General features: G+C 47.0%; 1 protein-coding gene across 2 annotated transcripts in view; it reads right to left on the reverse strand.

Moving 5' to 3' along the window:
* Positions 1 to 18239, reverse strand: part of LOC128346400 (SUN domain-containing protein 3-like) — a 141811-nt gene that overhangs the window by 120946 nt on the left and 2626 nt on the right. Inside the window, exon 2 of one of the 2 annotated variants that reach the window (XM_053299668.1) lies at positions 3866 to 4138. The exons of the other annotated variant lie outside the window; for it this stretch is intronic. The gene's annotated coding sequence lies outside the window, so the exon portion shown is untranslated. The remainder of the gene's footprint in view (positions 1 to 3865; positions 4139 to 18239) is intronic. 2 annotated transcript variants of the gene reach the window in all.

Genomic DNA, 18239 nt, shown 5'->3' on the forward strand with positions numbered 1-18239 from the left:
GAAGTCTAACCCAGTCCTACCTGGAAATGTCAGGGAATGAACCTGGGGCTTTCTGCATGCAGCAGATGTTTATTTATGGAGGAGAATTCAACCATGCAATCCCTGCAGTCTTAAGTGTTACAGTTCAGCAAGAGACACACCATGTATTTCCGCAGATCGGGTAACCCGGACACCTTGGAAGCTGTGGCTTGTTGGGGCCTGGGAAAAATTCTTGACCTACTTCCTTTGGAGCAGTGATTCTCAAACTTGGGGTCCTCAGGTGTTATTGGACTTCAACTCCCATAATCCCCAACCAAAGGCCACTGAGGCTGGGGATTATGGGAGCTGAAGTCCAATAACACCTGAGGACCCAAGTTTGAGAATCCCTGCTTTGGAGGATCAGGAACCGCTGCAGCATGCTGTGTGGCATGGAGGAATGTCCCATATAAATTTCTCTAGGTGTTTTAGTGGATGGATTTAGTTTTGCATATTCACCAAATTTGGATCTGAGGAGTCCCCCACATCATGCGATTGGCTGTACCCCATAGGTCACAATCTGACCGAAAGTTAAGCATGCCTCTGCCCAGTGGTCTGACGCTGAGAAAACCCTGTCTACATCTACTCATCTGCTGAGGAACTTTTGCGAATCTCTCACGGAACCCAAGCACATTGCAGACATTTCTGGGGCATGTGTGCTAAGGCACACACCTAGTTCACGTAGGACACTATTCAGGACTGTTGAGCCCCACTGTTGTCCTACTTGAACCAAGTATGGTGGCCTGCAACAAAACCCCAGCCTCCCAGTGCGTTGCAGCATTTGCTCTGCAATTCCAACTCTGTTAAAGCTCTGCTCTGCAGGGGATATTTGTGGTGGACAAGCTGCCTTTCAGGGTTGCTTATCTGCCTACTGAAATTCTCATTGAGGAATCCTTGCTAAGTTTTTGATGATCTCCAGGGTTCCCCAGAACCAAGGGCATAGCAAGGTTGGAGTGTGAGCTCTGGGACATGAAGGTGAGCACCTCTCCCTCCCCCGCCTTCTTCTCCTCCCCCTTCACTAGCCAGCCAATCAGGAGAGGAAGGAGGAGGGATTCTGCCTCACACTCCTCCCCCTCCCATCCTGGACTCATCTTGCTTGAAGCCAAGATAGGTCCTCCGATCAGGAGCCAGCAGTATACCAGTGATTTGGGGAGGCAGGAGGGGGAGAGTGAAGAACAAGCTAGCAGGCCCCACCTCCTTCAGAGGCCAGGGACATTTATCCCATCTTTTTCAATTATAGCCATGCCCTTGCCCAGAACACAGCTGGAAAACCTGTGCTCTGATGGGTTATGGCTATCACTATGTCTTTATCTTCCCCTGCAGCATGTGTGTCTTGGCTTCCCTGAATGAGTCAGTGGGCACTGTTTGTATACAAAGTAGCATGTCACACACTCCCATTAAAGAGGGATTGGGTACTGCGTTAACAGAATTACCAAGAACATTAATAGCTTGCGCCAGATTTTGTTTTTAGCAATAGATGTCCCATTCATTACTTCAGCTCTCCAATGTACACCTAAAGAGCTTTTGATCCACTTAACCCGTGTCTAAGATTTGATCCCAGGGAATACTTCCCTGGGATCCAAGTGTTAATGAAGCTAAGGCCATTCATTAAGCACCCGCTGGAGAATTCAGAGGAGGTGAGATTGGAGTGGGGAGGACTGGAGCAGCTGTTACATAGACTCGGCACAGAGAGCTGATCTTGTTTCCTCAGCGATCAGCAGATGGGGCCCTCCCCTGCCCCCTGCATGTTCCAGTGAAGATTACTATGGACACTGGCCAAAGGAAATAAGTGGCAATTGGCACTGAGATGCAGATCCATTAGATTTTAGAGGGTGATACGGAAAGAGTCTAAAACTCGTGTCTTGTTGCTCTCTGTGCAAGCACAGCAATAGTGCTTTTAGTTGTCGCTGGGGGATTGGACAAATATTCCAAGGAAGAGATAGGGATGGCCCAGGAATTTTTGCCAGTGCTAATGCCTGCACCCACATAAACTCTTTCCTTGGGGCTGGTCCAACTTCCCAAGCAACCCAAGTGGCTATTTTATTGTTGTGAGATGCCAGTGCTTTTACAGTTGCCAGTGAGCAGCATGCTTGGGACAGAAGTCCCCACCCAAAGATCAGTTGTGGCAGAGAGGTCGCAGCAACCCAGCATCCTCTGCAAATGATCTTAGAAGGACACCTCTCAAGATGCGTGCTGCTCATTGGCTCCCCTACATATATCGGCTGACATCCTGACTAAATTTCTTAATACTACTACTCAGAAAGTAGACTAAAGGATTACTTACATTTCAATAGGACTTGGATTCAGGACTGATCTTCCGCTACCATGTTATTTTTATACGACTTTTAATTATAGAAAATTAATATAGAAATCGAATAAATAAATAAATAAATAAATAAAACAGACAGACAGACAGACAGAGAGACAGACTTTAAAGGTAAAGTGTGCTGTCGAATCAATGTCGACTCCTGGTGACCACAGAGCCCCATGGTTGTCTTTGGTAGAATACAGGAGAGGTTTACCATTGCCATCTCCCGTGCAGTATGAGATGATGCCTTTCAGCCTCTTCCTATATCGCTGCTGCCCAATATAGGTGTTTCCCATGGTCTGGGAAACACACCAGTGGGGATTTGAACCAGCAACCTCGGGCTTGCTAGTCAAGTTATTTCCCCGCTGTGCCATTGCCTTGGGATTGTCAGATGAAAGGTGATATAGTAAATTGAAACAAACTAAACTAAATTAAATTAAAATGCTGATAGAACCAAAGTCATTGTTCTAACATTAGAGTTTTAATAGTCCTTAACATATATATGCAAGAGAAGGAGGCCATTGTCATAGGAGCCCTCTTGCCCATTAAGATCACCCAGAGAGGTCTTGCTCTGGGTTTCAACTACATGTGAAGTCACATTAATAAGTGCAAGGATCATAGTCTTCACCGTGGTGGCTCCAGTTCCGTAGATCTCCCTTCCTACAGAGGCCTGTCATCGCTTGCCTTTGAACAGGCTTTTAAATCTTTCATAAGAGATAGCCATAATACCAGCATGGGTTTATTAAACGGAGATGTTTTGTTATCATATTTATGCTTATAAGGAGCTTAGAGCAGCATACATGGGTTTTCCAGGCTCTTTTTATTCCCTCAACAACCCTGCAAGGAAGACTGGGCTGACTGACCCAAGGCGCACCCCCCCCCGCCCAGCCCGTGACCGTCACTATTTGAAAACAGCTTTCTCCAGTTCAAGTCTATCACTTTGTCCATTGGCTTTCCACATTGCACATTGTTTTACATTGCTTTATGTATACTGTTTTAGTTGATGGAAGCCATCCTGATTTAAAAATGGAAGAGATGTTTATACACATATTTCACAAAAATACAAACTTGCACACATACATACTGCATTGCCTGGCATCGATCAGGTCTCAGCTGGCATGCTATCTCCACTCCAGTACTGGTTATTGTCTTTTAGACAGGGTGCCAATAAACCAGGCATGGGGCATTCAGGAGACAGCAGTATCAGTGATAAAGGTTGTGGACCACATCATATTCAGCTTCGGAAATTAAGCACACTTTATGGATTTATGGGGAGCATCACAGCAGTTTTCAAATTCTGAAATACCTGCCATAAAGAAGAGACTGAACAGCTTTCTACTAGTGGAACTTTGGCCCCTCTTCTAAGCTTTCTACTCCCCACCTACACCACAGACAAGCACCAGCCACCAATTCCACAGCGGAGTGTGAATAAGGTCCACGTATGCAACTGTGTATGAACAGCCTGGTGCTGTGTGCAAAGATTCTTGGGTTGGGGCACTAACCCAAGAGTGGCAGTCAAAAGGTGAATACAATAAGACATACCTGATCTCTCCTCAAATCACACGCAGGGAATGTTGCTCCAGCAGCAGTAGAGTAGGGAGGGATCTCTCTCAGTAGGACCTTCTTCTGGGTAAACTTGCTTCGGATCATGCTGCACAAGTATATTTTCACAGATGGCACTGAGAGCAAGTCTTCAGTCTGAAATGCCCCCTTGTGAATGCTGCCAGTAGCCATTTTAAAGCCTTTTTATGTACCAGCAACGTTGTTTTTACATTTGAATGACAATGGCCAAATACTACCGGGAGATGGGACAAGCTGCCAAAGGAAATTATGGAATTCTATTATTGCTTTTAAGAGACTGCAGAGTTGTCTATTAACTATTATTTCAGTCTGGAGAGTCCTGCCAGTATAAAGATTTGGACTAGACAGTCTGCATCCCTTTCAGTGACGAGGGCCCTCCTTAATCCGGAGTGCCGTGCACTTGTTCAGTTGGCTGCCATCCAACTGCTCCTAAGCTGCTAACTTCCTCTCATTCCAACACAGACAACATCAGGATATTTAGTAACAACAGTGAACAGGAATATTGAAAAACTGGAAACCAGGGTCTCCCCAAGGAAACAGAGACTGACAGAAAGCTGACAGCCAGGTGCCTGAGGAGATGAAAAATGACAAGAGCACATTACTACTGAGGGGACACGGTTGTTTTCAAACAGGCAGTTCAGTAACCCCAGAGAAAGCTATGTTAGGCTTTGTACTCCAGTTGTCAATTCTGGCCTTCTTAGGCAATAGTGATGACAAACATCAGAGGCCGTTCAGGCATGCTGTGTGCTCCAGTTTCAGATCCCATCAGGAAAATTTGGCTGAGGCACAGGCTGGAAGGGTGAAACTTGTCTTGCCGTTTTGAAAGAATGGAGCACTCCCTGGACACCGTTCAACATTCCAGCAAGCTTCTGTTTGGCATGATAAACACTGAGACTGATGTCTCTGAGAGAGCTGATCACTTGGCAGGTGGTCTCTTGGAGCCCCATTCAAAGGACAGCCCTTTCGTACTGACTGAGCAGCATCTGAAAGGAGAACTGTATATCATAGATTTAGTCCTCCACTAAGCAGCCCAAGGGGCTCACAAGCAAGGTAGGCCTGCTGGGATCTAGATTCAGGCTCTCACTAGAACACTTGTTTATTACTGGTCTCTTTCTTTATGCAAAAAAATGAATGTAACGAAGTTGAAAATGAACTAATCCATTGATTCACCAACTTATGTAATTTATAACTCCATTCTTGACCTCAAAGTAGTACGCAATAAAAACAATATCTACATACAAAACAATACAATCAATAAACAGCAAAGCAAAAAAGTAATCATCATCTAAATAAAAATCACCACATGGCATACTGTGCATTGTTCAGCATGTGTTTTAATGGAATGTGAGCACCGTTGCTCTAGAGCACTCTTGCGCAAACATAGAGACAGCTATTGTTTGCAGCCGCTGGAAACGTAACTCCATATGCACAATTCCATTGGTTTCTATAACAGTGCTCTTGAGGTATTATGTGCATGGTCCATTAAAATACACACAGAATATGTCAGCAATACAATAATTAAGTATCTAGCAACCAAAGGGCCTTGTAAAACAAATACAAATTTCCCTAAAACACTGAACAGAACGTCCTTAGTGAGCTGTCTCGAAAGGAAAGGCATTTCCGAGAATAGGTGTCACCACCAAAAAGTCCCTGGCTCATTATAATCAGTCTCATTTCTGATAAAAATTGAACCAAGAGCAGAGCTTCAGAAGATGACTTAAATAATGGCAGAAGGGGAAGGGATGCATTTGGGAGCAGGGAGGGGCTCACTGTTTAGGAGTTGCATATAGTCCCTGTAACATAAAGGTAATATTTATTTGATGTTACAGGCAGTGGCCATTTTTGACACAGTCCCCTGCACCCCTACATGCAGTGATGGTATGGAGAACCTGTATTTTGAAGTATGGGAAAGAGGTGTATACATGCTGGCAAAAGGAAGGGTCAAAAAGTCACATATATGAGAATCCTGGAAATGGGTCTCATGTGTCTGAGCCATGCTGATGACCAAGAGTGACTTTCTGGCCTGAAATCCCTTTGGCCATCCCGAGACTGATGACTCAGAGGCCCCTTTGGCTATCTCAGTTTATCAAATGCTCTTAATTGCATGACTCCCTGTGTTCTTCAGAAGTACTTCCACCAATCCAATCCCCTAAGATCCCTAAACAAACAAGGGTCCACCCTCTCAATCCACCCAGGGGATTGAGAGGCAAAGCTCATCACCTGCCTTGCAAAAGATTGGCACAATGTGAAAAGCCTGGTGGCTACTCAGTCTGGTGGCTACTCAGGGACGGGCCTTCTCCATTGCTGCCCCGAGGCTTTGGAACACACTTCCTGCTGAAATAAGAGCCTCCCCATCTCTTACAACTTTTAAAAGGGCAGTCAAGACACATTTGTTCACCCAGGCTTTTAATTAGATACTGTTTTAATTGTGTTTTAATTGTGTTTTAATCGTTTTAACTTTTTAATTTTAATTATTGAAATGTTTTAATCTTTTATTGGCTGTTTTTATTGTTTCGTAAACCACCCAGAGAACTTGCGTTTTGGGCGGTATAGAAATAAAATAAAATAAAATAAAATAAAATAAAATAAAATAAAATAAAACAAACATATTGCTTATCCCAACTTTATCTCCCAGCCCTACCCCACGAGGGTCTGGGACCCCTGGAATTCTTCCACTGCATGGACCCAACTCTATTTAAGGAGACTAGGGTCCTAGGCACTAGGCATCTCGCTCTTGTTCTCTCCCTCTGTTCTTGACCCCCAGGTCCAGGACCTCAAACTAGCCCAACTCTTCAGCAGGTATGTCAGGAGATTCATTGTCCTGTCCTCCCCATGTCTCCAGGGTTTTTTTTAATTATTAATTTCCTCCCTCTAGACCCCCTTCGCTGTCCTGTGTATGAATGACCAGGTATGGATGTATGGAATTAGGCTGCTAGGGATAGGTTAAAGCCATTTTTGCTTTTCGGTATTATAGGAATTTTGTTCTATCCTTTTGTGCCAGTTAGTTTGTGAGGAGGGGCCTAGCCCCTTCCCCTGGGGTGAAAGCATGCTTAGTCTAGGCCAAACCTCATTAGAAAAACTGTCCATCTAGAGCAGGATTCAATCGCAAAGAGATGCCTCTTATGCAATGAAGACAGATCCTGCTTCAGAGTAGACCACTCTCTCATGAGAGTACCTGGCCATAGAGCCACACACATAGGCTAAAGGGCTTTCACCACCCAGCCCAGTTGAAAGTAGTGATGTGCATGGAACCAGCAGGGGTCGGTTTGACAGCGGGGGTGGGATAACTTTAAGGGTGGGGGAGGGTGCACTTACCCCTCCCTCCGCTTTCCCCTCCACCGGCACTGGCTGGAAAACCAGTCTGGTGGGGCAGCAGCGTACCACCCTGCCTCCCTGTCCACTCTTTGGACTGGAAGTAGGTGGAAGTAGCTTGCACTCATACATGTTGGTGCGTGCGTGCAAGTTGGTGCGTACACGTATGTTGTACACATGCCCAGTGGGCACATACTCATGAGCTACTTGTGCCTATTTCCAGTCCAAAGAGTGGACGTACACTGCCGCCCCGCTGGACCAGTTTTCTGGCCAGTGCCAGCGGGAGGAAAGTTGAGGGAGGGGTAAGTGCACCCTCCCCCGACCTTAAAGTCATCTCACCCCCGCTGTCGTTGAACCAGCCAGTGTTTGAACCTGTTTGGAGGCCCGTAAAAGGGCCTCTGAACAGGTTTGTGCACGTCCCTATTTGAAAATTCCATCCAAATCCCAGGGACGGGTCACTCAGTAACATCTCTCTCGCTCCTGGCAACTGCCACGAGCTGGGTATATAAGTGCCCCATCTGAGAGTCTAGTCTCCACGCAACATATCCCCATGCTCGGTTTTGGTGTTCATGACCTGGCTAGCCAGAGACCACTCAGGTTCACAGGTGCCCTTCCCCAGTGTTCGCCACAGTGACTAATTTGCATCCCCCTCAATATCAGGCCTAACCAGGCCTTATTAGCCCTGAACATAGGAGTTATCCTCAGTCTTTCCTAATCTGCCTGCCTGAAGCCACTTTCCGAATCTGCCTGCCCATCTGAAGCAGCCCAGACCCCTTGGAAGTCTGGAAAGGTTGAGTAGAAAGGGGAAGGTATGGAGCATGAGTTAACCAAAGGTACCAGGAGCCCCACATCAGCAGAGGGCCCTATAGTTGGAAGATCTACCTCATAAGAGTGCAGTCAAATGGAGAACTGAAACACATGGTGCTTCTGTTTTCTCTGGTGGACTGGCCCTCTTATTAGGCGGCTAATCCCCTGACCAGCAAGCCAACACAAGGTCAGGAGTATGTTGGGTCTTCCTGAACCGCTTGGTCCGGGCCTACTAGACTAAGAACACCCTGAGGTGGATCTCACAATCAGTGAGACTCGCTTTTGATGATACTGCGGGGAGAGTAGGCTAAGCCCGCTCTCCCTGCAGACGATCGGGGCAGTAGCCCTGGGCGGCCGGATCACCCGCCCACACAATTGCTGGCTCCGTGACGGAGCCAGCAGGGGCTAGGGGGAGCGGGGGGCAATTGCCCCCCCGCAAGCTCCAGCATGCCGTGCATGAGCCACAGGGCATGCTGGCGAGACCCCCAGAGCCAGGAGGTGACTTTTCGCCTCCCGTTCGGGGGTCTCCTCATGAGTAGCCATGGTGCGGAGCTGCGCCGCAGCTACTCACGACCAGATAGCCTGGGGTTGCGGAGCGCTTGCTCTGCAAACCCGGGCTAAGAGGAGGGCTACCAAAGCGGGTTACCCGCTGGAGAACCACCAGGCTCGCAGCCAAGCCCAGTGGTTCTTACCATCAGGAAAAATCGGGCTAGGCTTTCCTAGCCCAATTTTTCATGATCGTGAGAATAGCCCCCCTTTGTTACAGCGAACCAAACCCTAGGATTCTTTGCCTGCCTTCATATACATATCTTCTCCTAGGAAGTGGGTTTTAGCCTTTCCTTGAGTACCAGATAATGAGCCCCAGACCTACACCCTGGTCTGGTGCCCAGAGTTCTCCCCCAGGAACTTAAGACTCCCATTTCATGCCTGGTTCCCTCCACCTCCATGTTCATCTACCCTAGAAAATCTAAACTCCATTTCTAGCACCCGAGAGTCCCATGAGTAGTCATAGGCATAACATTGCTTTGTTTTATTAGCGATTAAGGTTTTTCATTAGTGGTTAAGGTTTTTCATTAGCGAAAAGTGTTAAACTGTAGTTTTGACACATGGGTTGACTTATGTGTATGCTAGGTATGTACACAAAACTGGCACAGGTGGTTCGGTTCAAATTTGAACCAGACTGCCTGGTCTGCGAACTGGTTAATTAGAAACCGTGGCAGTTCAGCTCATGCTGTTGAACTGGTTTGACCTGGTTCGATTGCCTTGTCTGTAAAGGGGGGTCTGGTAAGGATTTCCCTTTACAAGCAAAGGGGGATTTGCCTACGTAAAAAGGGGTTCGGGTGGCGGGCAAGAAGGCACCTATCTGACTGTCACAGTGGCAGCGGCTCCCTGGCAGCGGCAGGAGTGGCTCCATGGTGGTGGTAGTGGTGGTGGTAGTGGTGAACTTCAGGACTTGCTGAAGTTAAATAGGCCTATGTTTGGTTAGTGCCTGGATGAGTGACTTTCTGAGAACTCCATTTATGCCTCCCTAAGATTCATGATGGAAGAAAGATTAACTGTAACTAACAAACAAACATCCTATGTGTGCCTATGGCAGTTTCCAATGTCCCCAAGGAATGGGAGGTAAAGACCCCCTGATCACTGAACCTTTGATGAGACCAGATCATCAGCTGTTCATAGCAGCAAGTAGAAGTATGCCAATTAATTCTCCATCTCACTTTATCCTGGCAAGCCATTTTATTGCATAAGTGGCAAATCAAACATCTGTCAGAAAAGATACTGCAATGTGCATTTCAGAAGTAATTGTCTTAAATGTTTCCTGCCTGCTCATTATATACACTCAACTTTTTAAAAAGAGTGTCATATTCTCCAACACCTCTTTAAGCCAGTGCACTGGCCTAACTCTGGGAGTGTGACTCATCAGCACCTCAGTATCCAGTCATAATGGAACCTCCCCAGCAACCTTTAGAGAGCAAAGGAAAGGCATACTGAAAGAATATTTGATGTTGTTGGAAGCTGGCAGTGTGTGTTACCCAGGCAAATTGTCAAGTTAAGGTAATACCATAGCTAACATCCAGCAGCAGGTAGTCAGGGTCACAATGTACTTTGCTTTGAGGAGCTTCTCTGTGGCTTACCCTGGTTGTCATGGGAAAGAGAACATAACAGTATTTCAACCTCCACTTATTAGTAGCTTGGAAAAGGACAGACAGAAGAGAGTGTGGAATGTGCTTTGCAATTCTAGAAATTATTATCATCAACTACTTTTATAAGTAGGGCTCTACATTGACATGCCTTGTAGCTCTGCTTGCAACTCAATTTGTTCTAACTGAGCTGCCTGACTTACTGTGCTTGACAGGAGCTCTCCAGAATCCCAGGCAGAAGGAAGCCCTTCTCAGCCCTGCTACTTCAGATCCTGGAACTGGAGACCACAGGCTGAATGTGAGACCGTCTGCATGAACTAAGCTATGGGCACTCCCAGTTATGGCCCTTTTTGATGGAGCAAGAGAAGAAAAAGGTTATTTTCAAGTGATGATAAGAAGTCTCCTGAATATTGCTAATACAATATGGGGGAAGGATCCACAATTTTAAAGTCGTCTGCTCAGTGTGGCTTGTTGAGATATGGGGAATTCATATTCTACTGTAGTGACTTGCTTTTGTTTTTCCTCAGGGACCCTGAAATTCAGAGAACATTTGGGAGAAAGTTCTCCATATTGCTCAGTTTATGCAAAAGGCCGCAAGTTCAATTCACAACCTCCAGCTTCAGGATCTGAAATAGCAGGGCTGGGAAGGACCTCTGCCTGACTGGGATTCTGGATAGTTTTCCTTTCCTTCTCCCACTTTTCTCTGAATGAAAATCAAAGTCTAACATGATGTGCAGAATTATGGAGATGTTAACGCTGCATCCCGGAGCTGCTGCAGGAGTGGAAGGCAGACCCAACACTGTCAAGAATGGGCTGAAACACTGCTCGCACAACTGCATGTTCTGAACAGTGTCGGGGCTGACTTCCAACTGCAGCAGCTCCAAGGTGTAGCGTTTCGTCTCCATAACCCTGCACATCATGTTAGCCGTGGCATCTTACTGGCCCTAAGCAAATAAATACATAGAAACTAAAAGCACAATCAATAGCTAGTAATAGTTACTGATTTTAAACAGTGGGCCTGAACCTTTGAGTCTAGTGATGTCAGTGGAAAAGGTAAGTACAAATGTGGATTACAGTCACCACTCCACACATAGGCATACATTGAAACATGCGAAAGCAGACTTCAATGAATCTGTGAAATACAACCCTTTGCAGCTGAGGATTGTGTGTGTGTGTGTGTGTGTGTGTGTGTGTGTGTGTGTGTGTGTGTGTGAGAGAGAGAGAGAGAGAGAGAGAGAGAGAGCATGCAAATTGTGTGTGATAGTGATTCATACAAAACCTCTCCAGTATTCTAGTGTATCTGAATAGCTCCTTGGAGTTATCATCCATTTGCTCAAGCTGATCTGTAAACAAGCACTCTGCTTTCAAAGTCACCTTCATCAAAAGGTCCAAATCCTTGGATTTGGATTCAGCAGCCATATGTACAGCCAAAGACACAGCACCAGGTTTGGAGGGAAGCGAGTGTTTTCCCTTGATAAAAAATTGCAGCATACTATCCGACAAAAGTCTTTGGGCATTAATGAACTACAAGTCAAAAATGCCTATTCAGGCTCCTTTCCATTTGTGCCACTAATTACTCTAATTAGCCCCCCGTGAAACAAACTATTAGAAAAGCCATTGTTAATTTGTTCCAAAGCAAATGATTATCTAAAATTTACACAGTAGGGAAGTTCTTAATTAGACTGTCATCAGCTGGGACTCTAAGTGCCCCTGGCAGCAGGAGTCTAATTAATTACTCGTGTTACCACATTGCAGAATTTTTGCCTAACTGCAGACGTTTCATTGTCTAGTGCCCCATAAGAAGGCTTTAAAAGCATACCAGGCAATCGGCTTGGCTTGTGGAGTTCTCAGCCAACCAAGCTCTCTATCGCTATGGAAAACTAGGATGAGAGATTTGCAGGGTGCCTTTGCACTGCAGCCTGACTGCTGGTTTACAGCTGGGACATAAAGCTAAGCCGGTGTTCTTTATTGCAAGACCTGGAAGCCAGCAGTGGCTCCCACTGACCGTACGTGGGGCTCCCTGACTAATTGTATTAGGCCTGTGTGGAGTCTCAGCTGAAGCCGACTACTCCACATGGCCCCCTTGGTTCTGTGTGGAAGTGACCGTTCCCAACATGCAATGCTGCACTTTGCCCAGTGCAAGTGGGTTCCTTTAAGGGACATGGAGACATCTTGAGTTCCGGCATCATCTTGGAAGGCTCACATGGAGACTGGGAGGTGCAGTCCTACCCAGTGTTTCCCCCACAGAGTTCTACACTTCCCAGTTCTCCGTGTGCATCTTCCATGATGATGGTGGAGCTTGAGAGGACCCCTTTTCTCTTAAAGGGCACAGCGCAATACTGCATGGAGGTCAGTGTATTGGGAAATGGTGCTCACATTGAAAGTTTTGGCCCAAAGTAGACCCCGCTAGAAAAATAGTGAAGATCACTATGTTAAGCCAATAGCTACCTAATATCAAGCAATTGTGAGGATCAGCCCTCAGATTCATCTCGGGTCATAAACCACCTTAGTGTGGGCTTCAATCACACTAATGCTGGTTGTTGTGCTGTTGAGTTGGTGTTGACTCTTGGCGGCCACAGAATCATGTGGTTTTCTTTGGTAGAATACAGGAGGGGTTCACCACTACCATCTCCCGCACAGTATGAGAGGATGCCTTTCAGCATCTTCCTATATCACTGCTGCCTGATATAGGTGTTTCCCATAATCTGGGAAACATGCCAGTGGGGATTCAAAGCAGCAACCTCTTGCTCTCTAGGCAAGTTACTTCCCCGCTGCGCCATTAGGCGGCTTCATTAATGCTGGTAATCCACATTAAATCTAGATCTGAATGACTGTGTGAACCAGCTCACTGACTGAAAGGAGGTGAGGCCAGAGCAGGGAATCATTCAGAAATGCAGCAAACAGATTCCTCGGCAAATAGTACTTTGAACTCACAGGCACATTCAGTTATTTAGCTGATGTAGTTCTTCAACACTGCCAGTCAAACAAACTGTTGGGATGCCAAGTTACCTGGTTGCCTGTGTGGCCCTCTGGAGAAGGGTGTGGCATCCCTCTTGTGGGGCTTCTGTTCCCTTCAGGGGACGGCAGGGGTGAGAAGGATCCAGGCTGGTTGGGTCCCAGTGGGGTTGCAAGGACAAGGCAGGGAGGACTACAGCGAATAACTCCAGGGAGACAGCTAGATTGGGCGGGTCAGGAAACATGAAGCAAGGTGATGAAGGGGTGGGGCAGGAAGTAGGCTTTAAGCCCTGTCAGCTCTGCACTGGCGCATTTAAAGGCAAGGCAGCTGAAGATGAGGAGCTGTTTCTGAGTATGGGTGCCGGGGGTTTCCCCAGGAGAGGGAACTGGCTGAATGCAGCAAGCCAGGATGACTCTGGTGACAAACTCACCTCCTCCCCTGGCTGTTCCTGAGGCTGACCTTTTCTGTGCCTACCTTGTCATTCTGGACCAGAGGTGCACCTAGGTAATTTTGGAGCCTGAACCCAAAGGCCTTTGGAGGCCCCTGCTCCCCTGCAAATTAAGCATCATCATGCTCCACAGGAGGACCATACCACCCAGGACAGACTAAAGAGGATTTGGGGGGCTCCAGGGGCTGTGGAGACCCTGGACATCAGCCCGGAAGTCCAGGGGTAAGTATGCCTCTCTTCTGGGGTACAAAAAGGGCCAGGAGCCCACTTCGTCCTGTGGGAGTCTGACACAAACAAATGAGGCTGTAGCAAGGGGTGGGTGGGAAGGATGGGGCAGTACCCCCAAATGAGAATTCTGCTCCTCTCATTTGTGAGAAACCTCCTTGATGGTGACCTGTTTCTCAACCCTGCCCCTCCAATTTTTGCTTCTGCTACCCCAATGAGACATGTCTTATGACATCTCTGATTGGTCCACTTAGCTCAGTATTGTCTACACTGACTGGCAGCAGCTCCCCAGGATTTCAGATTGGGGGTTTTCCTTGCCCTCCCTGAAGATGCTGGGAATAGAACAGGGCAGGGCATCCTGCATGCAAAGCTCTACTCTACCAGGAAGCTATCCCCAGTTCTCTACCCCCCAGTTCACACTAGCCTTTCCCAACACCTTGCTTGTGAATTATTTCTCTTAACAATTCTCCTTTCCCTCTTGACTTGGCTTGCATACATTTGCTCACTCGATGTTTGCTAATTACAAAGAAGGGCAAGGGAGAGTGCCCGTAAACTACTCTGAAACATTGTCTTCAGTCTGCTATTCCTTTTGTGACAGATGGTAATAATAATGGAAAGAAAATTGGTTTCGTTGTAACATTTTGCAAACACAACAGAATGGATGGAAAGTGGACGCACAGCCCTGCAGACCTGGAGTCTCGCCTTCTGGATCAATGGCAGGAGAAAAAGACAGCATTGCTGGAGTGTCGGAAGACTATGAAGTACCTCCCAGTGGGAAGGAACCATACAGGATAAAATTAACGGAGCTCTTGGTCGTTTACCTTAAGAAGAAGCTGCACTGAAAGTCTTTGCCTTTTACTGCCTCGTGCTTTTCAGTGTAGTAAAACCACTCCATAATTTTTTAAAATCAGCAGCAATTAGGCAGCTGCTGAGCGATCAGCCAGATGCCCTGTCTATCATATAGAGGCCATTCACACGACTCACCAAGCAGGCGGACGGGAGGAAGGCTTTGCAAATCTTGCCTTCCCCCAGACAATCGACTTGTCCTTGGTGGGAGCGTGCAGTGTGTTCCCACACGAACAGCCCTGCTCCGTGCAGCATGTAGCAGGGTGGATCACTGTGAGGCTGGGACTCGTTATTCTGGCCTCTGAGCATCCCACAGTTCACCACACGCCAAGCGCAGTGCACTGGGGAAGTCTCCCAGGGGGCAGACACTCTAGGCACCCGTCTCTGTGTCAGCGCGGGAGCAGCAAGCAGCTCGCGCTTACACACAATACCGGGAGATGGGTTAAGGGCACATTTGTGCCCTTAAACTCAGCTAGGAGCCAGGCTTCGGCGCTGGGCTTGGTGCCACAGTACTGCTGGGATCAGTGTGGATCCCGACAATTTTCACAGACAGCCAAGCCCAGCCTCATCGAATAGTATTTGTCTAATTTTGTTTCTCTCTGCCTTTTTTTTTCTGCACAGTTTTGTTTTTTATAGCAATAAGTTTTGGGATCATTTTTTAAACATATATTTGTTAGGGGTGTGCATGCGGGGGGGGACTGTTACTTTAAGTGGGGGGGTAGTACTTACCCCCCCCCCCACCGCTCTTCCCCCTCCAGCGCTGGTCCTTTTAAACATCATCTTGGGGCAGCAGAGTTCCTCCCTGCCGCCCCTGCCCCCGTCGTTGTTCCTTAAGGCTTAAAAGAGACTAGAGCTAGCAGCGCGCATGTATTTGACGCTGGCGTGCGTGCGCCACATACATCACATGTGATGCGGCGCGTGCCAGCGTCAAAGACAAGCGCGCGCGCTGCGCAGGGCACATGCGCGCCGCTAGCTCTAGTCTCTTTTAAGCCTTAAGGAACGACGGGGGCAGGGGCGGCAGGGAGGAAGTCTGCCGCCCCAAGAAGATGTTTAAAAGGACCAGCGCTGTAGGGGGAAGAGTGGCGGGGGTGGTGGTAAGTACCACCACCCCCCCGCTTAAAGCTACATGCCCACGCCCATCCGAACCTCCGGACTGCCGAACCGGTCCGGAGGTCTGTAACAGCGTGCCCGAACCGAACCATGCACACTACTAATATTTGTACAGCACCCAGCACAATGGCCAGACTGGAACTGAGCTCCTCATCTGCACTAGTGTTATTGAATCATTCCAAAAAGACTGCAAAGTCAACAAGGCTCAATAGGCGATGAGCACTTTTAGGTTCTTGTTCACCAGGTTAGAATTGCTGCCAGCTGTTGCCTAAAGCAACATTTGATATGAGAAGGACATCAGGGGAAGCAAAAGAATACTGAGGGAAGCAAAAAGAATTTTGATAAGTCTACGGAAATTTATTATAGGGACCTGCACATGCCTGTCAAGACATTTTAAAACTGGCCTAAATTAAAATGCAAGCTTTAAAAGAAAGAACTATTCTGAACTGTATTGTAATGCTAGTTGGTTATATTGGTTATGTACTTTGAATGCATCCTTTTAGTCCCCTGATGAAGAGCTACTGTATTTACCTGAATCCAAGACTAGGTTTCCCCCCAGGTTCTTTGATGTTAGAAATTGGGGGATTGGCTTAAATTCAGAGTGCTGTTCCTTTTAGGTAAAAACAGGTGTATTTATATTTTTTAAGGGGGTCATCTTAAATTCAGGGTCATCTTCTATTTGAGTAAACATGTATACTTGCCTTTAAATGTGCTAGGACTGCAAATGATCCCCACCGCCCTTTGAGATCATCTGGAGAGGTTCGCATACAGTTGCCGGCGGCTCGTCTGGTGGCTGCTCAGGGACGGGCCTTCTCTGTTGCTGCCCTAAGGCTTTGGAATGCACTCCCTGTTGAAATAAGAGCCTCCCCATCTCTGACAACTTTTTAAAAGGCAGTTAAGACACATTTGTTCACCCAGGCTTGTAATTAGATTTACAGTTTTTAATAGTTTTTACCATTTTAGCATTGTGTTAAATTTTAAATTGTTTTAATATTTTAATTCTGTAGCTTTGTACTGTTTTCTTTTAAACTGTAAACTGCCCAGAGACATACGTTTTGGACGATATATGAATTTGTTAAATAAACGTGGATGGCTTTAAGAAGGGTTTGGATAACTTCATGGAAGAGAGGTCTATCAACAGCTACTAGTCGGAGGGCTGTGGGCCACCTCCAGCCTCAAAGGCAGGATGCCTCCGAGTACCAGTTGGAGGGGACTAACAGCAGGAGAGAGGGCATGCCCTCAACTCCTGCCTGTAGGCTCCCAGTGGCATCTAGTGGGCCACTGTGTGAAACAGGATTCTGAACTAGATGGGCCTTGGGCCTGATCCAGCAGGGCTGTTCTTATGTAAATAAATGACTCTGACTGGCATACTGAGGAAAATTATTCAAAGTAGTCCCACTGAAATTAAAAAAATAGATGAAGACATTAACTTGTTCTTTTAATCTCAATAGGGCTATTCTGCATAATTTTCCTCAGTATGTCCACCTTTCTCTATTTAATTGTCTCCTGCACCTAGCAGAGCTTCTTTTGGTTTCTTCTTCTTCTAAATTTAGGATGCTCAAAGACAGAGAAGGACAGGGCTCATGCCCCCAGAGGCGCTCTTACCCCTGGACTTTGGGGCCAAAGTCCAGGGCCTCCACACCCCCTGGGGCCCCCAAATCCTCTTTAGTCTGTCCTGGGCCGCTGGCCCACACTGTGCCGGGTGGCCGTGTGCGATTATGACCTGTGCCGGGTGCTTTAGAGAGAGAGGGGGGAGTGGGGAAAGAAATATGTGGGGTGGGAATATGTTAAGTTGTGTGTTGAAATGTTTCTGCTAATGCATATTTAGAGGGATGATGCTTAACTTGCGGGGGGGAGGGGGCGGCTCCAAAGGCCTTTAAATCCAAGCTCCAAAACAGGGCCGGACTGGGGGCACTGAGAGGGTGGTGGAATGTATGTGGGGAGAACGCCGGGTTTTGAGCTGAATGGGCACTTAAGGGTGGGAGTATTCATTGCTGCTGAGTGCAGTGGGGTGCACTGGGAATATGCCCTGTTGCCCTGTGGGCCAGTCCAAGCCTGCTCCAAAATTACCTAGTGTACCTCTGCATGCCCCTTTAATAGTTGCACAGAAGTTCAGCAAATGGAGCTTTTCTCCTGCTGCTGGATGAAAAGCTACAATCAGTTTGTCCTTCTCTACATCTGGTTATTCTACTTATATTGATAACTAACCCCCAACCTCCCTCAAACTACACAGTACCACAATGCCATGCCTCATTCTGTTCTGAACTCTTTCTGCCTTGTCTGCAAGGGAGACAACAACATGCATAGCCACTGACATTTATAATAAAAAAAGCTAGGATCGCTCTTTATCAGAATTCTGTGTCTGGTGAATTATGGTTCTTCCCTTGTAGGTTACCACAAGGGTATGGCGAGATGAAGATCACTAAACAAGGCATTGCTCAACATAATTCATTGTGCTAAAGCCAACCTATAATAGCAAGGCTCAGAAAC

Source organism: Hemicordylus capensis, chromosome 2 (genome assembly GCF_027244095.1).
Source record: "Hemicordylus capensis ecotype Gifberg chromosome 2, rHemCap1.1.pri, whole genome shotgun sequence".
Classification (NCBI taxonomy): domain Eukaryota; kingdom Metazoa; phylum Chordata; class Lepidosauria; order Squamata; family Cordylidae; genus Hemicordylus; species Hemicordylus capensis.